This window comes from Pinus tabuliformis, chromosome 1_1 (assembly GCF_031772625.1).
Source record: "Pinus tabuliformis cultivar Carrire ecotype Pingquan chromosome 1_1, CPIR1, whole genome shotgun sequence".
Lineage (NCBI taxonomy): Eukaryota > Viridiplantae > Streptophyta > Pinopsida > Pinales > Pinaceae > Pinus > Pinus tabuliformis.
Genome location: NC_142297.1, coordinates 940,324,206 through 940,351,963, shown reverse-complemented (window position 1 = coordinate 940,351,963; position 27,758 = coordinate 940,324,206). Strand labels below are relative to the sequence as shown.

Below are 27,758 nucleotides of genomic sequence, written 5' to 3'. Positions count from 1 at the left end.
TCTGTAAACTGTTGTGGCTATTCCATTGGACAATTCTTAGATGAAGTTTATGAGTTTATGATCATATATGCATTCATGACCCACAATATCTATGTTTACTCTTTGTTTGACGAAATGTGTATCATGTATTAGGAATGCATTGGTCAAGATCTTGCTTGAGTATTGATTTTTTAGACTTGTTATTATCATTGATTGAATTCTGCAAAGTTCTGGGAACTTTTGGGCAATGGCCTGAAGGCCATCCTAAAAAAGTGGCATAGATCTCACCACCGCATGCTCAATATTGGAATATTTGGGTCATAAAAGGATGAAGATAGGCTTATGAGTGCTGTTGGAGCCCCATAACCACATCCACATTGTGTTGTGGGTGTTGTTGGGATGTTAGGATTGTGAAAAAGAAGTTCCAACTCAGGATCTGATCATCAAAGGATGGGTATCAACTTTTGGGTGATCTGGTGTTCCTAAGAGGTCAATAAAATTTTGATTTGAAGGCTCCACTTCCATAACTAGAACTTGGAGGTCGGGTCATGTCATATTAACTCTCAGCCCTTGTTTACCCTTGAGGGCTTGTAAAAGTGGGTGAATATAGGAGGAGGCATTACAAAATGGTATCAAAGTGAGGTTGTAGCACTGGACCTTGGGGTAAAAGCATAGCGTCATACATGCTTATATGTTTGGCATACATGCATGATGGTTAATGGTCATTATATGGTTATATGCATGCCTTTCATTTTATCTCTATCGTGGTTACATACATGCTAGATGCTAGTGTATTAATGTAGTTATGTATGTGCATCAGTTAGTTATGAATGATAGTTAACTTGTTGTTATATGCATGATTATTATTGTCATTTCGGTTAAGTTATTGATATTATTATGTATCGTGCTAATCTGGACTGACTTATGTTGATGTAATAGCCTCCCCTGAGATACACTGAGAATTGATTTTGATTATGTATTCTATTTGGTTTATCTAGCATGGTATTCTCGTAGGAAATATAATATCAGAGAAGAAGAGTAGAATGGTGGATTACAGTTTAGATGACTCCCCTTACAGGGCTGATGTCAATTCAATGGAATGGGAAAGGTTAGTTGAGCAGCAAGGAGAATAGTATTCTCTTGATCTGCTAGATACACTGAGAAGTATGAGGGAAGATATTAGAAGTTGCAAGGTAGATAATAATAAGTTGATTGAGGCACATGAAATACTTTCTAAAGCTTAGGAAAAGAAAGATGAAGTTAATGTAGTCATCCTCTAGAGAATTTCAGATTTCTAGAAGTAGGGTCAATGGGAATCAGTCATGAGGATCAACAAGAAGAAAATACAAATTGTGCAGATCGAAGTAGGTCTCGGAAGAAGTACTTATTTGAGAAATATCATGATGGAAAAGGTCAAGAGAACATGATGAGAAAACAAAGATCTAAAGGTTCATTAGTGCACTGCCATTATTATTCAATTATCAGATCCAGTTTGAAGAGCCTCAATCATTAGACGAATCCATCAGAAAGTTGAATCTTTGTTATGAGTAGTCAAAGCATAAGCTTGAGTTCAAGCATGACTGAAAGGGTAATGAGAAGACAAAAGGAAAATGATCTGAGAAGCGAGGAAGATCTCAGGATACAGGTGACAAGGAAAATGTGGCACCTCACAAGAAATACAATGCAGTTGAGAGAGGACATGGGTCTCAACCTGATCTAAGGATACGGGTGACAAGGAAAATGTGGAACCTCATAAGAAATCCAATGCAGCTGAGAGAGGACATCAATCTTATCCCAAGGAAGAGAAAAATAAAGGAAATCACAAATAACCATTATAATGTTGAACCTGTGATGGAGATCATCATAGGAAGGATTTCCCTTATCAAAGTGGCGCAATAGGATCATGACATGCCTAAGATCTACAGTGCGTAGGACACACAGACAATTATGGATGCAAATTAGAGCATTCCTTGGATTTATGCAGCAGTGGATACTAGGCAGGAAAATCATTAGATATCCATCATTGAGGTGGGGATGGAACCAAAGGGAGAGTTCCATGCATGGCCTCAATGCATCTTGCAGCAGAAGGAATTTATGCTCTAGAATCGATTAATATTAATGGAGCAAGTTAAAGTGCATGGAAGCACTTTGGGGTCGAGGAGCTACATGGTAGATGATTGGTCAGATGCAAGCATAACAAATCGTTTCCAATTATGGATGGATTTGTCAAGAGAATGGGAATCCCTTGAAAAATGATATTTGTAGGGAAACATGTTTGGTACAACAGGGAAAGGTAACTGGTATATTGATATATTTATTTATGCATTGAGAATTTTATGTTTATGGTAGTATAATGCAAAAATTGCATGGAAAAGGAGACTTCCATAGATCATTTTTTTTTAACCGGAACGAGTATAGTTATGTATTAAAAAGTTTCACCCATTCGCAACAAAATCGAGGATTTACAACAATTTATCCATGCTTCTACAAGCTGGTAATGATTTCTTTGTCCATCAAGTATGTTGCAGTAGATATGTTTATCCCTTTTACAAAAGTTTACCATTTTGGGGCATTGACAGCTATAACTTCGACAAAATTGAGATAGAAGGTATATACATTTACAATTCATCATGCTAATAAAAACATAAAAACAAAACAGAGGAGATCAGATGTCCATTGGAGCTGGGTAGTTTAGATCCTGGCCAGGAGAAGCATCTTTTGAGCCTTTGAAATTCTCCTAATCTATCACACCCTCCATGTTTTCCTCCATGCCTCCCTCCATGGTTTCCACTTTAATCTTTAGATTTTCCAACTGATGTTGCAGTGCATCCACCTTGTCCTCCAATTTCCTGATGCATTCCCATTTCTCGAGCTCTCGTTCTGGCATAGCCATGTTCTCATGAATTTACTGGTGCATGCTATGTCGGAGATCGGTTAGGGCCTCTCTCAGATACCAATGGTCATGCACACAAGTGATACAGGAAGGTCTGTTTCTACCACCCAGCCCCGAGAGACTGACCCTCGACCCTCCAAACCTCGGTTTGTGGCTTCCCCACATACCCGACCAAGAACTGGCGTCTGTACCCTACATGGTGGCTTCCACAACTACACTTTTTAACAAGCTCCAGTAATTTTTGTCACTATTTTCCACATTCTCCTACTGCCAGACACCCTTGCTAATCCTCTGCAAGATGCCCTGATCCTCGACTGATATGTGCCGCCCAACCTCACTTCAGCTCCAATTCTCCTCCCACTTCAGAAGAGTTAAGAACCCACCCAGTGTCCCAAAGCCAAAATTCCAGCAAACATCCAGACACACCCAGACCTTCCAACGCCCATGACCCCTTAATTATTCTCAAAACCTCATTAATTTCCTTTAAAACCTCATATGGATAGACCTTTAGTCCCTCATGCCAACTTTTAACAACATAAATCACTACCTACATGACACAGGAACTAATAATCAGCACACTCGACTCTGGCCACCATGATTTTGCAGAGGCCAATGTCCCACACTCAAACCTTAAAACATACAAATTCCACATACCATTTTTCTTTTTATAACTACTGCCTAACTGAGAGGTGATGTAGATATGAGTGAGGAGAATGATGTAATTGAGATCCCATGAGTACTCCATCATAAGTCTACCATCTTCCATTAAATTCCCACCAAGCTCCTGATCGCTTTCATCCACCAACTATTCTCCCATGAGATAGCCCAACTTCCCTAAGAACTTGAATTAATTTTTGCTCCGTAATTCTCAATTCCCTGCAGACACCCGAGGTGATGCATCACCAAATTCTCCAAGAACTAGGGTAAGAACAATGAATCCACACACTGTGACTTAAAATAGGAACATGTGTTGTACTAAAATGACTTATGACGCCACCTGTCGTTTGAGTGAGATTGTATGGCTTGCCACGAGTCTTCATGAAAGTCTGTAACTTGCAAAGGATGATGTGACAGGGGGAGGAGGATACCAGGGTGATGAATATTTCGTGGAGGGGCAAAGGAGATGGGGACACATGGGAGGGGGAAGGGGAGTGCAAAGAGGAAGGGGGGAGGCGACAGTAAGGGGAGAGCTACGGGGAGGATGGAGGGGCATCATAACTTTATGATATGATAATTCATGCTTTTCAACTTTCTTATCATTCCTTCGAGACTTTAACAACAACCTAAAAATTTCTCTCTTCATTTTCTTAAGGAATATTTGTCGTGCCCACGTCATCGTTTGTTACACATTTTTCCTCATCCAGATGACATGCCTTATTAGACTGCCTATCATCTTCTTGGATATTTCCCCTAAAAACATGGTATAGGGACACTGATTCAAAAGCAGGGAGAAAGTTTTGGGCTCTCTTAATGATTTTGTTCAGGTTAGTGATCTTTGCCTTTGAAGTATTGATCATATGTCTTATAGTGATCTCGGAATCGCCTAACACCTGAATCTTTTTTATACCAATTCTTTGTGCCAGGATTAGTCCCAAGAACATACCATATGCTTTTGCTTGGTTATTTGTCTTTTGGCCAAGCCCCCAAGCATATATGAATTCAATGATTCCTTCATGATTAATGAGAATCCCTCCCCCTCCTGCCACCTCATGATTGCCATAGATATTGAAGAAGTCTATGGATGAGGTTTTATTCAGGAACCCTTGAAAGCACATGGGAACCATGGGGGTCGAGTCATGGTGTCTATTGAGAGATTTGTGCCTTCAGTGCTTTACAATTTTTAGTGCTTGATTTGCAGTTTTGATTGAGTTTGGTGCATGGCCATGCCACTTTGTTTGTGGTGTTGTATTTTTGTTTAGTTTTTCTTATTTTCTTTATCTTTCCTTTTGTTCTTGCCTTTTACATTTTGAGGGTCTTGGGAATTTTTTGGGAAAGAGAAAAGTTAATGGAGCTCAGGAAGAGCTGAATGGAACCCAACAGGTAATGTAAAACTCAAATGAATCCCAGTGCATGAATAAAGGGTAGCCGAAGGAAAGAATATGACAACCAATTGGAATGGTTAGGCCCATTGGGATAAATGGACAACACTAGGAAAGTCATGAGAAAGGTAACATGAAAGGTAGAGTAAATGGATTTGAAGCATCAGATGCCTTGGTTACGTTGGGAACTGTTGTTCTCAATGATGTGCATGCGTTGCACGAATAAATGAAGTTCTCTTAACATTGGCTTTATGAAAACTGGTAATAGTGTTGTGATCATGGTTATGTTAATGTGTGTGTGTGAACGTCATTACGTGAAAGAGTCATCAGGGATCATTCTTGTGGAAGAATGATTGGTTATGCAGGTGAATGACATGAAAGGATTCTTGGTTTATGAGGAATTAAGTGGGAAGAGAAGCCCTGAAAGGTCTATGAGGTTAGTATCATATGGATATGATTTTGATATTATGTGCTTATAACAATGACTATGTTTATGTTATGGAAGGAAATGATGAAGGATACATCAACGAAATGAAAGCAATGTGGTTTGTGGCATGTTGGGACAAGAATGGATAGTGGAAAGAGACGTAGATCCAGGAATTGGGTTGTGTATGCACGCAACAAGGCATGGGAAAGACATTAGAGGAAAGGTTTCCTGGTAGAGACGGTGTGCTCTATGGATGTGCAATACTGATGTTGTGTACAGTTTGTGTTGTGTACATGTCGTACATGTTTTGTTGTGTAGATGTGGTACCGTGTAATGTGTATTGTGTAGTCATTGTATTGTGACGTGTATGTGTTGTGTGGTATACCATGTGTAGGTGTATGTGTTGTGTTATACACTATGTGTGGGTGTATGTGTTGTGATGTACACTGTGTATGTGTATGTGTGTGAAGGGATTGATTCTCAGGATCCTTGGAGGTTGTAGGTTGAATCCTTGTAACAACTTGGGTTCCTTGGAAGCTGTGGGTTGGAGACTTGTAACAACTTGGGTTCCCTGGAGGATGTGGGTTAAGATAATAGTCCTAGGAGCCTTGGAAAACTTGAGATGAGATGAATATTGAGTTGTTGATATTGAGGGTAGAGGTGATATAGTCTCTGGATACCCTTGTTGTTGATACGAGATATGGAAGATAGGGAACTGGGTGCTTTTCAGATTCGGCAATCGATCCAGTGTGTGCATGTGGTCAAAGAGAAGAGAAGGCACTGGGTGCTTGCCGAATTTGGCAACCGATTCAGTGTGTGTATAGAAAAAACAAAGGCAGAAGAAAAGAACAATTTAAATATAAGTATCAATAGAGTATTTCATTTTTAACTATGCGTATAATCATGATTGTGATTTATGAAGGTTGAATTTTGAGCTAACTAGATGGATATGTTTATATATGATGATTTGAGAGCTAATTTGACTTGTCGTGATGGGAAGTAAACAATATTGCAGGTGTACCTTATTGACGAGCTATCAATGAGGTATGGTCTAAATTTATTTCAATTCCTTTTGATTCTAATGGAAATTATGTGCTTGGTACAGGGAAGCATAGAAAATTCCTAGTTTGGGTGGTTGGAACTGGTTGCAAGAGTGTTAACAGCAACAACAAAAGGAATTGGAGCATTCAAGAATGTGATAGTAAAGCATTAAGGAGCACGGCCATTGTGGGACACTGGTACCTAGGAGCGTCCATTGATTTCCATGAGAATGCTATGATCGGTATGATGGTTTTGAGGCAGGGATGTGCCTTGGGTTTTGGACCATTTGATGCGAGGAAACCTTGCCAAGGGATGGATCACCTGAGAAGAGGATGTCGGGGAACTTGGAAGGTGAGTGAATGCACTGAAGGGGGTGACCATATTTCTTGAGGGACTGGGAAGCTAAGAAGGGAAGGCTGGGGAATAAATTTACTTTGGTCATTAGCATTTCCAGATGGAATCATAAGCACATTGGGATTGCACCTTGGAACAATGAGCTGGTAAATGTTAACTGAGAGAAAAAGTAGCACAAGGATTGTAGCACTGGATATTGCAGGCATGCTTTGATTTAGCAGTGGATTGTGGACTTCATGGGAAGGAGGTCAACCCAAGTACTATTTGGAGGGTGGAGGTATGAGCCTCTGGATTCCCTTGTTGCTAATGCAGGCATCATATCCTTTTATTGGTTGGTTAAAGCAAGTGTGGATATGAATATATGTGTATAATATTGTAAATATTGTATTGAGTAGTGTTTATAAAGATCCATAAACAATATGTTTATTTGTTGGTTGAATAAAATGTGTATAAGTATATATGTGTTGTCATTGTAAATATTGCATCAAGCTAGGTTTATGAAGCTCCATAAGTAGTATGGTGGCCATGCTTTCAAGAGTTTGGCATATTGTAAATGATGCATTGAGATGTGTTATAAAGCTTGATAGGCAACATGTTTCACTGGTCATAAGCATCATAGAACACTAAGGATGATGTTCCCCCAAAGGGGAGGGGTTCATAACAACCATTGGTTGATTTTCCATGTAAATAAAATAAGACCAAGGTCATGGGACACGTATTCCAAGTTGAATGGTGGGTGAACATTATAGTGGGTATCACTTGTAATTTAATAATGGATATGGAAATTGGCAAAGGCATTGAAAAAGGCAAAGAGGAAATAAATGACATTTAATTATGAGAAATAAAGGAAAATAGGAGAAAAGGAAGATGAAGAGACACAAATATGCATGCAAGGGAAATTAGAGAGAAAATGAAGGAAAATGAAAGAAAAAGGAAAAAGGAAAGGAAGAGACTAGACATCAATGATAAAACACCACCTGAGAAACAATTGACAACTTTTTCCCAACATTTGAGTAGGTATAGCAAAAGAGAGAGAACAAGCACTTGGATTGATAGTGGTTTCAACCTTGCCTTGTCATTTCCTAGATAGCCATGGTGTTGTGGGTTCCTTGTTTTGGTTTAAGCTTTAGATGGCCGGTAGACTTGGATCCTAGTTGAGGTGGTCTCAGGAAAATTCCCAAGGGTCAAGGGTGGAGATGGGATTTCTCTTAGAACTCTTGATGTATGGGTGGAGATAGGAAAATTCCTCTGGATTTGGGAAGGAAGTCAGAGGCATCCATGATTGTTTTGGTGTTAGTGATTTCTAGATTGATTTAGGTGAAATCATTGTGGTAAAGGGTTGAGGTGGTTTGGCCTCTAGAAGCCATGATTGGTTCTATTTTGGTTTAACCCATACGATACCACATTCATGCTTGGAATATGGAACAAGGGTGATTGGCTGAAAGCTAGATTTGGTTCGGCCCAATCTTTGGTCAAGTAGTACATGGAAGTCCCTTGCTTGGATGGCTTTTGCATATGTTAATATAAGATATTTTCTAATTGTGATCTATGAGCACATATGTTGGTCATTATGTTGATCTTATGGCTAGTTTGTCATGGTTTCTATTCTAGTTATATGCTAGTAATATGCACAGTTCTATGATGTGCTCTAATTATGGATCTTGGTCATGATTTTCTAAGTTATCAAATGGTTAATGAATGCATGGGCTAACAAGTGTTGTTGCAACTATATAGAGAGGGCAGAGAGCCTTCTTGATGATTCTCAGATGAATTTCAGGAGTTTATGATCAGATATGCATTCATGACCTATAATATCTATGTTTACTATTTATTTGACGAAATGTGTATCATGTATTAGGCATGTTTTGGTTAATATATTGCTTGAGTATTGATTGTTTAGATTTTTTATCATCATTGATTGCATTCTGGAAAGTTATGGGCACTTTTGGGCAGTGGCCTGAAGGCCATCCCTGAAAAAGTGGCATAGATCTCGCCACTGCATGCACAAAACTAGAATATTTGGGTCATAACTGCATGGATATAGGCTTATGGGTGTGGTTGGAGCCTCATAACCCCATGCATGCTTTGTTGTGGGTGTGGTTGGGGAGTTAGGCTTGTGAAAAAGAAGTTCCAACTCAGGATCTAACCATCAGAGGTTGAGTATTGACTTTTGGGTGATCTAGTTTTCCCTAGAGGTATTAGTAAACTTCCAGTTTGTATGCCCCACTTCCATAACTAGAACTTGGAGGTCGGGTCATGTCATAGTAACTCCCAGCTCATGTTTACCCTTGAGAGCTTGCATTGAAAGCGTGTGAATGTGGGAGCAGGTGTTACATAGAAGTGGATTATATTGGCCCACATTATTTAATGATGTTAACAAAAAGGTCATAATATTCCATCAATGCTAAATTTTTTCCATTCAACAAAGTTGCCAACTTTACCACTCAAGCCCATAAATGCTGAAGCACCTTTAAAGTTATGGGGTCTATACTTAATTGGAAAAAAAATTCCCACATTCTAGCAGTCAGCACTGCTGGATTTTGACTACCGCTGGTTATTTTAATAAGTGGGTAGAAGCCATACCTGTAAAGAAAGTGATTGACAAATTTGTGATGAATTTCTTACAGGAAGTTATCTTTTCAAGATTTGATTGTCATAGAAAAATCATCACTGATAATGTCAAAGCCTTCACATCTGTGGCTTTTCAGAACTTCTGTGACAATTACAACATGAGAATTGGGAATTCAATTACTTACTATCCTCAAGGTAATGGGCTAGCTGAAGCTACCAACAAGATTCTAGTCAAAACCATAAAAAAAACATGTTTACATAAAAATTATTGGGATTCAATTCTTAAGTATAGATTTGGGTTGAATTAGCACCAAGCACTCTACAGTCACTTCTTATTTTCATTTAGTGTACAACATGTACTACGTTAACTTGACTATCCCAGTTCACTTGTGTTCCAGGATAATCAAAGTATTGCAAGAAATAAATCAGAGACATAACAACCTACAAAGAAGTGACAAATTAAATAATTGATGAAAACAATGTTGTGAATAAGTAAATTATGAATAAATAAATATCAACACAAATGAAAGAATTATTTGATAAGGGAGCTCAAGGAAGGTATTTCAACCTAGTGACCTTATATTAAAATGGGATAAAAGAAGGGAGGACCTTGGTAAACATGGAAAATTTTATAATTTATGGTTAGGGCCCTTCATCGTAAATGAGGTTGAAGGTAAAAATTATTTCTCATTGAATATATATATATTTTTTTTTTTTACAAATTTGGTTGCTATATTAATCTTTGAAAAAAAAAGAGGGAGTCAGGACTACTGAAATACAATAGATGCCGAAGAAATTCAGGATCTGAGGAGTTACATAGCAGAAAGTTCTCCTTAATCCTGCTTGTTCTAGTTTTAAGAAATTCTCAACACGAGTAGATTCTTACAAATTGGAACATCAGAAATTGACATTGACAAATAATTTATGATCTATGCTAATGTGGTTGTGATGCTGTGCTATATATTCCTCCAACATTTCTTCACATTCCTTATGACTGGTGCTTGAGGGATTTGAGATTCGCTGTTGGAGATATTCTTCATAAAATTCAGGGCCGTGATGAGCTCCTTAGCCTGGCTGCCTCTTATAGACCAATGATTGAACTGATGAGGGAGGGGAATGATCCAATGCTGGATAAGATAGAAGGTATTGGAAAACTGCCTATGAGCGTTAACAAACAGGGATACAGATAAATCCTCTCGGCCACCAGAGTTCAGCGAGATAGCAATCAAATGGTCTATTGAAATCAAGGACGCTGAGTGGTAACGATGAGAAGGGCAGGTTGGATGAAAGTCAACCTCAGGGAAAGAAATGGAATCCGGAGAGAGACAAAGGATGACTTGGAGACTTCTCATAAGATTCATAAAGGCGAGAGTGTGAAGAGAGAAGGTAACGAAAGAACGCAAAAGGAACAAAGCTTTGGGAGAGTCGGATCTGCATTAGATCCTGTTGCATTTAAGGTAATTGATGAATGTCTGGGAGAGTTGAGACCACTTCTTTGTGTCAAGAGAGGTTGGATTGATGCAAGGTGAACATAATCGGTTCATGGCAAATATTGATGACTCACCACAACATTGCAACATAAGCTGCCCATAGTCCTTTCGCAAGCCTTGTTTGCGTGCCTATCAACATGCTTATTGAGATTACGAAGAATGTGATGATATTGCAGGTTGCCCAATGTTTGATTCAAGAGCTGACATCTCTGGATGACCTGCTGAAGGAGGATATTGGGAGACTCTTTTTGTTGGATCATAAGGCTTATGACCACCGAGGAATCTCCAAAAATCTTTGCTGTTCTTATTCCAAGCCTGTTGAGTTGCGTTAACCCCTGATAAAGAGCCAACGCTTCTGCTAGATTGTTGGGTAAGTTCCCAAGACCCCATTCGTAATAGAGAATGCATTCCCCATTAGCATTAAGGATCAGGCCTCTTGCTCCAGCTATACCTGGGTTTGACTTAGATGCTCCGTCAAAGAACAGGTAGTAGCTGTTGCAGTTTTGTAACCAGTTGGCAAACTCCTCCTCTTTTAACTTGATTTTCCAAGGATGGATTTCCTGATTGCGCTGGACTTTCCCTGTATTACCTTTCTGAATGCTGTTGTTTTTATCCAGGATGTAAGTGATGAAGCTTCTTTCCTCAATGCTGTACTTTGTTACATCGATGTTGCTATGTGTTTTGACTGAAATGGTTTTGAGAGCAAGATTCTTTGCCTTGTTGCTGACAATTCTTGATGCCGTATTTTTATCCTTAAAAATTCTCCGGTTTCTTGCTAGCCAGATACTCCACAGCATGGTGTAGGGGAGGGTATTCCATACTCTCTTCACTAGGTTGCTTCCCTTATTTCCCCAGGGACAACTCTTTTTCCAGGCAAGGATCACTTCCCCTATTGATTTCTGGGAAGTCCATGGTAACTTATCAACGAGGTCTAAATTTTTCCAATAGTCCATAGCATAGGAACAATCGACAAAAAGATGATGCATGGTTTCTTCGGCACCACAGCAATTGGGGCAGCAAGATGGACCGTTAATACCCCTCTTTTGCAGGTTCTCTGCTGTTAAGATTTTCCCTTTTAGAAGGGACCATGTAAAGAATTTGATTTTAGGCAGCGCCTCTGATTTCCAAACGATTCTCCATTGATTCCATAATGGCATGTGGAGGGTGCTGTAGCTGATATGCTGATGTCTTGCTTGAATAGAGTAGTATGATCCTGAGGGGTCCCAACGGAAGCCGTCCTTCTCGTTTTTTTTAATAGGTGCTTTACTATGGAGCAGAGACAAAAGAGCGGATAAACTGAAATTAATATCACTGGGGATAGCAGGGAAAGTCCATCCAAGCCAGATGTGAGACAAAGGGTCCCATCTAGAGATTTGATCAAGATAAAAAATCCCTCTGTTGTTGAGGAAAGTCAAGATAGGAATAGCTTCATCATGCCTGTTTATTGGCTGTTGTCCCAAGATTTTATCAGCCCCAATGTTTATGCTAGATCCTCCCCTAGGGACTTTAGAAATATTCTGAGTCATCATAGGAATAGCTTTTTTGCATAGTCGCCAAATTTTTGAGGAGTCCCTATTGGGGATATCAGAGTCTAGAAGCTATTATCTGGGGAAGTTCAGATATTTGCTTTCCAGAACCCGTTTCCACCACGCTGAAGGACCAGTGATGAGCCTCCAAACTATCTTTCCTCTGAAGGCAAGATTAGTGAAAGTGGGTGACCTAACTCCGAGACCCCCTCTGTCCTGTGCCTGAATGACTTGTTTCCAACTGACAAGGTTGAATTTCTTCTTGTCGTTTTTCCCCCTTGCTAGAGAAAATGTCATAGGACAACTTCCATTTTGTGTAGGAAATACCTGATTTAAGAAGGGTGAGACGGCCTGCTGGGTTGAGCCACATTGAACCCCATTGCTGAACTTTCCTCTTAATCTTGTCAATGATGCTATCCTAAGTTCTTGCTTTCAATGGTCCTAGGCTCACTGGCATGCCCAGGTAAGAGAAATGAGTCTAGTCTAGCTTGCAAGAGACTCCAAAAATATTTGCAACGTTGTGAATGACCTGATTTGAAGTGTTCCATCCATAGATACAACTTTTTTGCTGGTTGATCAGGCCTCCGGAGTACCCCATAAATTGATCAAGAAGAGACTTGAACCTTCATGCTATGGTGGTGGAGGCTCCTCTAATGAGCAAGGTGTCATCAACGAACTGTGAGTGGTTGATATTCTTGGCTCCATTTCCAAATTTTATACCGGTAATGAGACCCACTCTTCTGTTGTGGTTCAGAGCTTGACTGAAGGATTCCGCCATGAGAATGAAGAGATAAGGGGAGAGGGGGCAGCCCTGTCTGAGACCCCTAGAGGATTGAAAGGCATCACCCGACCTTCCATTGACGAGAGGGGAGATCCATGGTCCAGAGATGCAAGCAGAGATAAGACTGAGGAAGGGCGACTCAAACCCCATCTTCTTTAAAATAGCAAAGAGGAAGGAGTGCCTAACTCTATCAAATGCGTTGGCCAGGTCAAGTTTGAGGATGAATCCTTTCTCCTTCCTGGATAGACTCGAGTGAATGGCTTCTTGCACAAGCAGAATAGAGTCAGTGATTTGTCTGTTGGGCAAGAACCCTCCTTGATTTTCAGAAATCAAAGAGGGAAGGAGAGGTTTGAGTCGAGATGCTAGGATTTTGGACAAGATTTTGTAAGAGGAATTGCAAAGGGATATGGGCCTAAATCGAGAGAAGGAAAAAGGTTGGTTTTCTTTAGGGCTCAGGGAAAGGAAAGTTGCATTAGTGTAACCACCTATCTTACCCTTCTGCTGAATCCACCTAATCATCTTGATTAGATCCTTTTTTATTAAACCCCAGAATGCCCTATAGAAACATATGGGGAATCCGTCAGGCCCGGGCGCCTTATCAGGATTCAGAGTCCAAATCGCACTTCTTATTTCCTCCTCTTTGATTTCTTTATTCAGGCTGTCATTCATGTCCTTGGTGAGACCTTTAGGGAGGTGTTGAAGAAGGTCATCATAATCCTCTTCTCCTTTGGTTTCAGTAAGCAGATCTCTGTAGTATTCTGTAGCAGCGTTTCTAATGGCCTCTTGAGTGTTTTGCTGATTGCCCTCCTTATCCAAGATTGAACAAACATTATTCCTGAGTTTTCGAGCTGTGGCCTGCTTATGAAAAAATGTTGTATTTTTATCTCCACCTTGGAGCCAGAGTTGCCTAGATTTTAGCCGCCATTTGGATTCTTCTTCCCTGCTTATATGACTCAGTTGAGAGTAGAGGTTCCTTTCTTGCTCCATACTCTGCTGGGAGAGTCCTTGTTCTTCTATCATTCTCTGGATATTCTCTAGATCGCTCTTAACTTTCTTTTTGGTCTCCTCAGGTTCCTTATAATTAACTCTTGCCCATTCTTTGACAGCCTGCTTGACTTTTCTTTGTTTGGTTTCCCAAATGAAACCTGGTGATCCTTCTACATGCTGATTCCACGTTCTCTAGACAATTTATCTAACAGTTGGAACCTCGTTCCAGAGGGGGATGTATTTAAATGGAATGGGCCCAAGGGGACAATGAGTTTCCAGCGAGAGGGTAATGCGATAATGATCAGAGGCAGATGAGGTGAGAACGTTGGCATATCCCATGAAGAAAGAGGGAAGGAAAGAAATGTTGATGAGAAACCTTTCCAGTCATTCCATTATGTTGCTCGAGCCAAGTCTGTGGTTGCTCCAAGTGTACCTACGGTTTTTTGGGGCCATGTCCACTAAATTATGGTCTTGAATAATAGCCTCCAGCCGGCCTCTGAAGGGATTTGGAGAAAAGGTGCCTCCCCTTTTTTCATTAGCATGCAGTATGGGATTGAAGTCACCTGCCACTATGATGTTTGAGCTTAGCTCACCATCGATACTCTGAAGGTCACTCCATCATGTTTCCTTTTCTTTGTAGTGGTTGGGGGCATACAGGTTGTAGATAATTATAGTTTGGTTATTTATTTTGCTATCGAACACTGTTCTGATCCAAAGCTGCTGTAGATTTACTGAGACGCAGTTCCACTTGTTGTGATCCCAGAGGGTGGCTATGCCTCCCGAAGCTCCTCTTGCATTGATGACACACCCTTTGTATTGATTCTGCTGGTCTATACTGCCTCTCATTACTTCCTGATCCTGTTTTGTTTCCTGAATCAGTAATATTTCTGGCTTTTCACTGTGGATTAAATATCTGAGGGCGGAGATTTGGAGGGATGCCCTAACCCCTACTGTTCCAAGACAGTATTTTCATCATTGGGTACTTGGCGTGCAGAGAGGTGCTCGCCTCTATTACTCTTTGTGGTTTGTTTCTTTTTCTTGATGTCCCTGAATGAAAGACTCTATATGGGTTTGAGTTCCCATGGCTATATCTTTCTGAGCATTATCGTCCCTATGTTGCTTAGCTGATTTTCTACCAGGTCCAGGTTTCTTATGGGTATCGTTGGTGGTTCCATGTTCTTTAGTGTTGCTTCTGGTATGTCTAGGAAAAGAGGGTTCTAGAGAGGCTTGTGATAAGGTGATCAGAAAGGGAGGTGGATCAGAGGGCTCGGAAAGGTTCAGGGGGGGCTGAGGAGGATCCATAGAGGATGGATCAAGGAAATATAAGACTAGGAAGGGATTAGAGGAAGAGGGGATCAGTGGATCAGGAGAGGGGTGGACAGATGAAGGAGGGGAGGATGAAGATGGTCGAGGAGTAGAGGGAGCTGGAGGAACTGATTCCTGGTAGGGTTTCGATGGAGGGGCAGACTTCTTCTTTTTGACCGATTCCCATTGGCCCTCTTGATCGCCACTTTCTGCATCAACAAGTTTAGGGAATCTATTGGCGAAGTGTCCATATTCGTGGCATACCTTGCATTTAAAAGGAATCTGCTCGTAATCCAGCTGTTGGATATGGCTCCATTCGTCCACTTTCAATTTTATTGCTTCTGGTAGACCTTTGCCAAGATCCACTTCGACACAGATCCTTGCGTAGTCCTGCATGTTATCTTTTGGCTCACTGCGATCGATGTATTTTCCCACTGCATTCCCAATGGCACGAATAGACTCATCTCCCCAGCAATGGAGGGGGAGGTGAGGGAGACGGACCCATACTGGGACAGCACTGGGGACGTCCAGTTCAGGGTCAAAATCTGGAGTCCATTTGTTGAGGTAGAGGCCCCTGGAGTCCATAAAATAGGGCCCGTTTCTGAAGATTAAGTCCTTATCCTCTTTGGATTCAAAGTGAAAAGTGAAGTACCCTTTCCCACAGAACCTGATGGAGATTTTCCCTTGGATCTTGTCGGCCCAGTTTCTTTCAACCCATCTTTGTACAGTTCTAGGAGAAGGCCAGAGGCCTGTGAATTGTCCTATGAGACCTTTTTCAGCAAGAGACAAAGCCGCCATGCGTGGCAAGGCCGGAGGCAGCTGAACTTCCTGGAGCACATCTAGCTTCTTGACAAATCTTGACAGAGCAGGCCTGGGGCACTGCGGAGGTAAGGATTTCACCAGTTTCGAGAAAGCTCGCTGAGAGTCGACCCCCTCCAGAGGCGGATCCGAGGGGGCCATGGTCGGAGGCCAACACCCAAGTAGGCGCAAAGATCACAGGGGGAATGCAGCAGAGGGCTCGCGCACACGACAGAGGAGCAGCCGTTAACCTTGTCCTCATTGAATATTTTTTATGTGTAAATTATTATACCCATTGTAAGTGGCCACTTATTAAAGAATTATCTTACTTATCGATCCATTCTTCACACACACACACACACACTTATTTTACAATTTGAATCAAAGTATCATATTGTAGATTTCACCTCATTTTAATCCTTATGATAAGGAGACAAATTTTGCACACATAAATATTTTATGTATATAAACACGATAGAGTTTGTAACTAAATTTTAGGAATGATCAAAGGAGAATGCTCATCAAAAAATTATTACATTTAAAGCTACATAAGCTTTCAATCCAAAAACCATATGCTAGTGGAACTTAAGACAAAAACACTCAGTCATTTGAATTACAATGCGTAATTAGTCAAAAATGTATATCACATTATCATAAGTATTGTTAGAAGCTACTTTATGGTCTACAACTACATTAGAAGCAATTTTGTTAGAAACATGTGAGGGGCATTCAGTATGGAAAGCCACTTACAATTCCATTAACTATTCATAGACCACTTTCATCTTTGCCCTGATTTTAGCGTGATTCTGTAAAATCCTATCTACTTTCAACGACAAAGTCTCTCTTGCTTTCTTATTGGTTCTCAAGGTGTTAGCACCAGATGGGCTTGCTTTTGCCTTCCACTTTCCTTTATCCATATTCAAATTATTACTAATAGACTCACTCGAGTATGTTTTCAAATAAGAGAAAGATTATGAAAAATATGATCAAATGAACCAATATATTTAACATGTGTAACCTCTGTTGCATGACAAAGCAGATTTGACTTGGAGGTCATGTAGATTTCAAGAAAAGTGAATAAATTGTATGAACATGAATTAATAACACACATGATTTGACCAACATTCATTGTCGTCGTTTGGGAAATTTCTAACTCCATTTTCCCACTGACAAGGCACCTAGTCTACATTCTTAGCTTCTCAGGGGTAGAAACCATCCCCATTGAAAGCTAGATGATGTAGCCCATTTTTAATAGATGGGTGAGTTTGAATTTTCATTTTCTTTATTGTGATATGTAATCATAATCCTAAATTTTATTATGATGCTGTAGTTATGAGTTTCAAAAAATAATTATTTTCCAAGAAAAAAGAAAAAAACCTCACTAGTGAACATGATAATATACCACACAATTAGCAATTCATGGTGGGCGAAACTTTCCTAACCTTTCCATTAAACTTCCATCACCAATGATTTCAAACAACAAAAGTATGAACAATTGAATCAAGCAAATTATTTAAAACCTATTGACCAAAAGTATGATAGACATGTTTACATTAATCCAATGGATGAAAAGCCATATTTGATCATCAATAGGGGATAGGTTAAAAATGATATGATCGATCTAATGGTAATCAACACCTAAAAATTGATGGCTCTCATATCGTATTGGAAACCAAACTTAGCAGAAGTTAACGACCACATGCACATCCGATGTACCATATGATCCTCATTAGTTTTCAGCAATGGTTGATATTCACAATGGGTAACAATATGCAATCATTAACAATGAGTTGCACATTTGATGGACCGTGTGGTGAGCATTGACCACAATCTATGACTGTTGTACACATCGGGTGGGAAGCTACACAGTAAAAAATGGAGATTTTCTACCTTATAATTATGATGCCCACCATATTTTGAATTTATGGCTATACAAAAGATCATGGATTTAGAACACTTACGAATTAACAAGCGGGGTCAACCAAAATTTGCAATGACTGCCAACCTAGGTAAGTCCTATCATATTAAAATTGTTAATTACTGCTGTTAATGAAGTAACTACACATTATTATAACATTGGTTGTGCGCCTTACAAATCTTTTTCATCATTCTTTATTTTACTAAGTAATTGCTCTGCCACCCCAAAGGAATTTGCTTGACAACGCTGGTATAACGACGCCATTAACTTCATAAAATCTTAGATAAGTGACAATATCCTTTATTCTACGATTTTTTTTGTTTTGTTTATCATAACAAATGTTAAAATCACCCTTGTAACAATGAAAGCAACTTTGGGACCTCCAGGTGTGGTTTTAATAAATAATCTAGTAGGAATTGTGGATACCCAAGTTAGTAATCTCAATATAAGTGAACTTAAAAGTAGATTTGGAGCCAAATTTCAAATAGGGACTAAGGAATTCTTATTTTTAAGTTCAGGTTCGGTTAAAGATATCCTACCCCCAACCCATCATAATCTTGATACTATAATGTTTTTGGATAACCATTATGATCATGAAAGCAAGAGTATAGTTTATCCCTTTAGCTCTAAAGTCTTTATTCAAATAACACTTGAAGTTTGAGAAAAAAAGTTAGGGTTTCTAGTATCAAACAAGGAGGGCTGCGAAGCAGCAAGTCCCTGCCAATGCAAAAAGTTTCAAACATGCTGAGAGACTTGTACAGATATAGACAACCAAAACAGTCAGTTTTTCAAACACGCTGAGAGGCTTGTACATGATATAGACAACCAATTCCAAGACCAGTAAAATAGGCATCCAGATACAATAACTTCAAGCTCGCCGGGAGATAAGGCCGATAAACAACCCACATTCCTGCCTTTAGTGCAGATGAGAAGAGGAAGATACTGGTTCATTCAAGTTGATCCCGCAGTTCGTCTTCAGCCATAGTGATTGTGCATAGGTATTTTCGAGATTGTCATGGCTATAAAAATCTTCTCCCCCAACACACAAACAACCTCAGTGCTTCATGGATACTTTTTAGTGCATGTCTGACTTCTAGAAGAGACAAGTCAACAACTAATTTCACTTACCATGTAAAATCACTAGAAATCAGATACATGTGAAAGATCTGCCAAGCAACCTATACGAATTGATAACTCCAACTCTGCTGAATATTCTATTTGTCAAGAAGAAGGTGCAATATTCTACCCTATCAACAGTTTTTTGGGAATGATATTTTTGCCATGATGCTGCTGGCTTGGTTTGGACCACCACTGCACAACAAGTTTCGAGCAGTGTTGTGAGACTTGGTTAAGATCCCTGAGACTTTCTATGTGTCTCCAGCTCAATCCTGAAATGGGTAATCAGTATAAGCTTGGCCTGAAACTTGACTGAAAGTGGAAATTGCCAAAACCCATTGAATGCCTAAGCAAATTGAAGTTTCGATACTGTCACTTGTACGAATACTCTGTTAACCTGAATTGTAAGGACTTAGTGACAACAGAAATCCAACTTACATTCAACAGGAGCAGCTGTGAGCAAAATCAGAAATAGAGAGCGATTTGCAAATGAATATATGGTAAACTGCAAAAAGAACAATAGGTAAAAACCATTCAACTTTGAAAAACAATGTAAGATGATCATATTACAATCTAAATGGATCTCAAATTACAAGAAGTAGATTAAAATAGGAAATTCAATATAACTGATTGCTCAATAATTTTGAAGTAGCTAAATGTCCCGTGTCTGTAGCCTATGGGGCAAGAACTGATCGCATAGAGAGAGATAACTGAATATTAGCCCTTAAGAATTTCTTACTGCAATGAATCCAATATTGCAGCTGAATACAGTAAGACTGTAAATGAATAGATAAGTTGAAATAAGTCTACAAGATAAATTCCTTACTAAAATTGAGTACTACAAATATGAAGTTGCTGCAGATATCTGTCGGTTCTCTCAAATTCATCTTCCAGTGAGATTTCTTGTTCCTAATGAAAATAACTTAAGGCTTAGAAGTTAGAACAGACATTAATTATTTTTATTTCTTGGCTTGCAGAGGGCTTTCTGCCATTAAGACTGGAGCGTGATTAAATCTGCTCTGAATACTGCATATAGATTTGAGCAATATCAAGGAGCAAATTCTCAAAATGAGGCACTCCACGTTGGATTCAGGAATACTGTTATCCATTTGCAATTTTGCACAGTTCATAATTGTTAAGAATAGAACTGTCAATTTCAAGCCCATTGATACAAAGGACTGGAAAGTGACAGAATAATAGCAATTACACCTTTTTTTATTGCCAGTGCTTCATTGAACAAACTTTCAAGTGTCTCCCATTGACCTAAAATTGACACAGTTTTTGTTCTCTTTTCACTGCTTAGTCAAGCTACTCAGAATAGATAGACTCTAGAGTACACTTCTGGGCCCTGAAAATAGGTTGAAAACAAATTAACTCCCAACTACCAGCATGAAACACCAACAGGGAAATATTGAATGAAATCAAACTACTCCCAACTACCAGCATAAATTTTCAGTCTTTTAGCCTAAAATGATAACAATGGTTACTGTTACAAATGACAGTTGATGGCATCAAAAGTAACATCATCTATCTGGTAGACAGTAATTAAGGAATGCTTCAGAAGCTACGGCTTTTGCTAACTCACTGTAGGGAGGTTATAAAATATAGCTTTAGTTTGCCATTGTCACTGCTTAGTCAAGCTAATCAGAATAGATAGAGGACACTTACAGATCCTGAAAATAGGCTAGGAACAAATTAACTCAAGCAAGTCATTAAAAACTAGAAGCTCAAGCACGCTGCATGATGATGGAGTCATTCTCAAGCAAACACCAACAAGAACATATTGAATGACATCAAACTAGTGCCAACTACCAGCATGAATTTCAGTCTTTTGGTCTAGAATGATAACAATGGTTAATGCTGCAAATGACAGCTCATGGCATTATAAGTAATATCATTAACCTGGCAGACAGTGATTAAAAAATGCTTCAGAGGCTACACCTTTTGCTAACTCACTGAAGTGAAGTTATCGATGAATTCCAGAATGAGCTCTGGAAAAGTTTTAAACAACAGTGCACATTCAGGTCCTGTGAGTAGTTAATTCTGGATTGGGTGCAAATAAGGCTATCGAAGTTACAGTCCAATTGGTGTAGTTCGGAAGTTTTTACTATAACTGTGTTTACCTTCTATATCATAAATGCTTAGTTTTTGAAATGAAATGAAAAACCAAATGATACCTTCAGATCCAAACTTTCAGCATACCAAAGCAACATGCGCCTACACAATTCTTTTGAATTGTTCAATTTGAAGGAATTTATGAGGCAATTATTTTAATTTTTTTTATGAGAACCAATGAAGTCATCCCTACCATGGAGATGTCGTTCAAGGCTCCCATTCGGAACATATTCATAAATAAGAAGTCGCCGACTATCAGTAATGCAATATCCAACAAGAGAAACCAGATTCCGATGATGGAACCTACCAATGATCTCCACTTCAGCTTGAAACTCAAGTTCCCCTTGTCCAACTCCCACTTTGAGTTGTTTTACTGCAACCACTTGTCCATCTGGTAGCTGCCCTTTGTATACCCAACCAAAACCACCTTCTGCTAATTGATTTTCAGTAGAGAACCCATTTGTTGCTATTGCCAATTGTTCATAGCTGAAAATGAATTTCAAATTGCCACACCAATACCTCGATGAGGCATTCATGATCTGCGGGACACCAAGTGTGCCTCCTGCAATAGAATTGATGTAACCCTCATAGCCATTTTGATAATCTCTAACTGGAGTTTGGGGTGGTTGGGACGGTTTGCTTGATGATTGACCTGTGAAGGACAAAAGTCATTCATTGGCCAGCTCAGTTAGCTATTTAGACTGGGCCATAGATGCATATATATTATATACATATAGAAGAAATCAACTCAATAAGATTGGAATAGCCTTCTTAATCCAAAACCTTGTGCATAAAATATATCACATGTGTCCTTGTTATTCAAACTTGTAAGGAATATTTTAGATTGCCTACATCTCTTGATTATGCATATCATGACCATGCACAGAATTATTTAAGACAAAATTACTCTACTGAACGTACCAAAATGAGCACCACAAATATGAGAATCAACAATTAGAATTAAAGTTTTTTAGAACTGGCTGTTAAAAGCATTGAAAAGATAGCTACTTTATAAGAGGAGCTTCCGGAAAAAAGCCAAAAGTAATTATCTCCATGGTGAATTCTCCTCTTCCTCTTTATGGACCAGACTATGAAACCAATCACAAAAAAAATTTATTATATCAGCAACCGCTAGTGCAAAGATTGCAGGGCTAGAACGAATGCCGCCAGGGGGCTTATCTGATTTTGGTGTAGATTTCACTGAAGGCTCCGCTGGTGGAAAAGACAATCCTAAAGGGGGTTTTGAGGATGGAAACAAAGGCTTTGGGGGTGGTATAAAAGGTTTGGCAAAGGGAATATGATGGGGTGTTTGAACTGGGGAATCAGGGATAGATGAAGCAGATGGGCGCGGATGCCTAAAAATGGTAGATGGAGTAGGAGGTTTCGACGAAGCATGAGGATTTGGAACAACTGGGAGGAGGGATGTAATCTGCACATGGGGAAGGGGAGATGACACTTTTACAGAGGTAGGCATGACGATGCTAGGTGGAACTGATAGAGAAGGGACTAGTGGTGGTGGTAATGAAGAATGTGAAGGGCCAATTATGGGAGGCTGTGAAGAGGAGGGTTGGGAAATAGGTGAAGGGGAGGACGAGGTGCAAGAAGGGGGTGAAGTGGAAGATATTGATGCAACTACAAGAGGGGAGGTAGAAGAAATGGGTGTAACAAAAGGTGGTATTGCAATATTGGGCGTACCTGAAGATGATGACTCTGAAGGCAAAGAAGATGATGACTCTAAAGGCAAAGGAGATGTTGATGGACGAGAATGTGATTTCAGAGAAGCAGAAGCTGATGGTGGTCGTGGATCTGTTTGATTTATCTCTATGTGGGTGGGTGGTGAATGGGAATGTGATCCATGTACATGATTCCTAAGCCTTGGAGATGAGGCAGTATATGGAGATGGAAAGGGGGCTGTGGCGCTGGAATACATTATGTATTGTTGTGTTACTATCTTGCAATACAATTTTTAGATACTAAATGACATTTTATTTGATGGAAATTTGCTGGACAAGAAGACATAATATTACAACATACTCGAACTTGTTTGTGCAGATAGAGTATCTGTAAATTCTGTGTGCTTGAGTCATACTGCAGACTGTGTTGTGCTGTTGTGAGAACAAGATCAACAACCCTTCCTGCGTAATCTAGACATTGGCATCATTCTTGTTCTTGCCTTCGATATCTGGGTTTTGTCCAAGTAACCTACTCGGATCTTCATCTCCATCTAAGACCTTCTTCCGAGCCTCCTTTACCTTAAGTGACTGCAATTTCAAATGATTGTAGAAGCAAACCCCCAAGAAAGCCAAGCCATACCCTAACAGATTAATACCAGTCACTCTGTCCTTTATAACAGACCATGATAAGGCAATCAGGAGCCAGTCCTTGACAACACCTGCAATGTTCATTGTAAGGGCCGATGTCTTACCAACCAAAAGAAAAAATGCCAAGTTCAGCAGAAATGCACATGCACAGTTGGCACTAAAAAGCCTCACATCCAGATAAAATGAAGAAGAGGCTGCTAGAACCAGGAACTCAATTATTGCCCAAGGGATTGACAGGAATACAAAACAGCAAGGGGCAACATAGTACAGTGATGTTATTGGATTCAGACTAATCCCCTTAGCGGTCAGAAGTATTTGAATCAAGACTAACCGTGTTGCCTCAAAAACCACAGCACCCAATTGCAACATGACACCCCTGGAATTGAACTGGGCTTCCCCATATGCAGCAATGGCAACCCCTAAAGAGATTCCAACCATGTTGCCCATAGTCTTTGAACTGAAACACTCCTTTCCCAACAAAACTCCAATGGAATACACTGCAACAGGCATGAGGGCCTTAAGCATCTGTATAAGAACAAGGCCAAGGTAGGAATGAACAAGACCGAGGTTAAGGAGGGCATGAGGCTGAGGAATGAACAAGGCTGAGGTTAAGGATGGCAGAGTTTTGATAAATGGAACGATGAGACACAAGGCCTTCATGGTAGGTCCCACATAACATTTTGTGTAGGATGATTAATGTGCTATGTGGTAGCTGTAATTTATAAAATTTGCATTTGCATGTGCTACATGTGCCTCATACCTCACTGAGAGGTGTAACTAGAGAACGATTGCCATGAAGAAAATCAATTTCCAAACACAAACACATAGTTTTTTAGAGGATGGACTGGGAAATCTAACCGGGCTCACCACTAGAGGTATAGCTAAAGAACTAGTGCCTTTAGAGAAATTCAGCAACCAAACACAGTATTTCACTGCAGTTGCTTTCCTTCTTCTTTCCTGCGGAAGAAGATTCATTCTAGTTAGCTACAGAGGATCATTGTGGGGGCTTTAAGGAGGAAGAAGACACGCCTGCCTTTCTTGGCGCCATTCCAACTACGACTAGAGGTGGAATTTGGCCTCAAGCTTTCAAAATTGTTGATCATTTGAGCTTCCTGGAATCGTGCATGTAGTCACCAGAGCAGGCTTGGTCAGTCTGGGTAGGATACTTCTAGTCAATCCACACAAACACAAACAGGAGCTGCTACTTGAATATAACTAAGGTAAGATTAGAATATAGAAATGCTATTATATCAACTTGAATAGGCTATAGGTGCAGACTCATTTTGAGTACATACCTCGAATAGTAGTTTCTTATGTGACCATTCTAGGCTTTACCAGAAATAGAAGTGTCCTGGAAGCGTAGGGCTATGCCTATGCGGGTGGAAAAAGATCCCGCCATTGAAGCCCCTTGAAATGGTTAAGCAGTTCCTTAGATCTTATCACTCCGAAGAAGTATGGACAAAAACAATTTCACAATATAAATTCTAGAGAGCAGGCAACCTAATAGCCGTGCTGTTACCCCTACTCGGTATATAGATAGGCCAAATTTTTGTATCGCTAACTAGTAGACCTTGCCATAGAAATTAGATCTTCCTAACTCCCAATTCCACGCCACCCACCAAGTTCTTTGCTGCAACTTCCGATTCAGAGCCCAAGACTTTGGGTCGCGGTACAGTCATAAAGAAGACCAGAGATGTGTTAAGTCCAAGCAACTTCCGACTCAGAGCCCGGTTCAATCATGAAGAAGACTAGGGATGTGTTAACGCCAAGCAGACTCGAGACAGGATGGAGACCAAGCTGTCGGCAAGTTGGAAAGAAGAAGATATCCGAAGATTCATATCAAAGAGTTGTTGGCCCATCAGAAAGACCCTTTCGTCCTCTGGCAACCCAAAAATGGTGGGTGAGTTTCTTGAGTTTCCTTCCAAAATCATAGGTCCAGATTATAAGTGATAGCAAGGTAGGCTAAGTTGTTTGCAGTTTGCAGTTTGTAGCAATTGTTGACACAGTTTATTGTGTTGCTTCATAGCTCTCCCTATTGTGCTGCTTCTGCTTCACAGCTCTCTTCTGCCCTGGAACCTGGGTTACTGGTTAAGAAGGAAGGCTCTGCAACTTGGGTTACTGGTTAAGAAGGAAGGCTCTAAGAAGGAAGGTTCTGCAGGAAAGTACCCTGGATAATGCAAAGATAGCTCTCATTGCTTCATAGCTCTTCCTATTGTGCTGCTTCTGCTTCACAGCTCTCTTCTACCCTGGAACCTGGGTTACTAGTTAAGAAGGAAGGCTCTGCAGGCAAGTACCCTGGATAATGCAAAGATAGCTCCCATTCCATAGACGATACCACATTAACATGTGGCAACTTCAGCCACACCGCACGAACACATGGCAACTTCAGCGATTAAGAAATGGCTTATGGAAACTTTATCTTCCCTGCCATTTCCAAACTGGGCTAGCATTTAATATTGCTAGACTAATTCTAGCTCTATAGTTTGAAACAATTTCGAAATATGAAAAACACAAATCGAAAATAATATAATATTATCACCCCTCCGCCCCGGGAAGAGGCTAAATAATACCACAAAAAAATTAGAATATGGTCTACGGACGATATAGCACATCGACGCCTAAAAACTTACTAAATATTCTGGGCGAACTAATGTTAAGCCATTGAAATCGATTACTATAGTCCCATGCCATTGCCAGATGGTAGGGACTAATAAAGTAAAGAAATATTTTGAATATCAATGAGAATTCGCAAATTAGACGAAGGCTAACCAAAGTATGTTTATAAAAATTTAGAAAGTATTTCCGAAATAAAATTCCCTATTAAAACCAACACTTTGAAGCTTGATGTTTGACACATGGCTTTGCTAGTGGTAGTTATTTTGGGATATAATGATGATGAAGAAATGGACAAGGTCATGTTGCTTTGCCTCAAGGACATAATGGAAAACCCTCACAATGTAAATTTTAACTTCCCAAGCTATATAAAATATCCACTTTCATCTAAGTACAGTCCATACATTTTGCCTGTTCAATTATCAATTGTAATTAGTGCACCTTATTTAATTTAATTAACCACACTTATTCAAAGGGAATGGTTTGGAGATTAATGTTTTAGACAATCAGGGCAAATAGAGAGGTATATTGCATTGAACTAATGTTATATACATAGGAATACCAACACGAGATTATTTAGAATATGAAAATTATTTCTTAGAAATCTTGTTTTTTTGATAATGGGCTAAGCTCCTCCAAGGATGATAGAGGAATATAAAAATATTTTACAATTAGGTAGAGAAATAAGGATATGAGTTTGGTATTTTTTCATAAATCACATGTAATATGGATTTAATGATGAACATTTCTTCTTGCCAGCCTTCATCACTCCTCAAAATTTTCGTTGGAGGTGGCTAGATGTTGATGTCCAAAAATGACCTCATCAACATTGGGGAGCTACCCAGTCAAAGCCCCAAATTAAAATCTTTTCCGTTTGGGCTAGTGGTTTCGATTGATTAAATGGGTATAGTTACCATTTTCATAAAATTAATTTACACTAATGTTAATTTAATCTAAACTAATCTATATATAGAAATATAACTCTAAATCTACCTTCTGCCTACTAATGTATGATATTGCTTGCTCTCACAAGCAGAAAGAAGAGGAGTTACCATCTTGTATCTTCTTGAAAAAGGGAATCATTTGTTGAAACAAGGGCTCAGTTAGCGCATGGAAATTTGCTCCAACAAAAGGATATTTTCCACAATGCATTCCTAAGTGCAAATGCAATTCTAATCTACCATGCAAAAAATAAAATAAAACTAATATATCTCGACCTTGACATAATATAGATCCTTGTCCCAATCAAGAGAAAGATGAAAAAGGAGAAGGGGAAAGGTATGCAATTGAGTTCAAGATTAAAGTGTGCCTAACAAATTATAAAAATAGTCATTATAACTAGTGGCGGTTTATGCAAATATGTAATAAGAGTGATCTCAATAAATAATTAATGGAGAACTTCATACATATACTTGAACCCACTAATGAATAAATGGACTTGAAATAAGATATATCAATATATTAGGAAATAATTCATTTAATGC

The 27,758-nt window shown here is 39.5% G+C and overlaps 1 pseudogene; it reads right to left on the bottom strand.

The window, feature by feature from the left end:
• Nucleotides 1–23,325: 23,325 nt before the first annotated feature.
• Nucleotides 23,326–24,253, bottom strand: LOC149217572 (putative sugar phosphate/phosphate translocator At2g25520 pseudogene; annotated as a pseudogene).
• Between the last annotated feature and the right edge of the window lie 3,505 nt (nucleotides 24,254–27,758).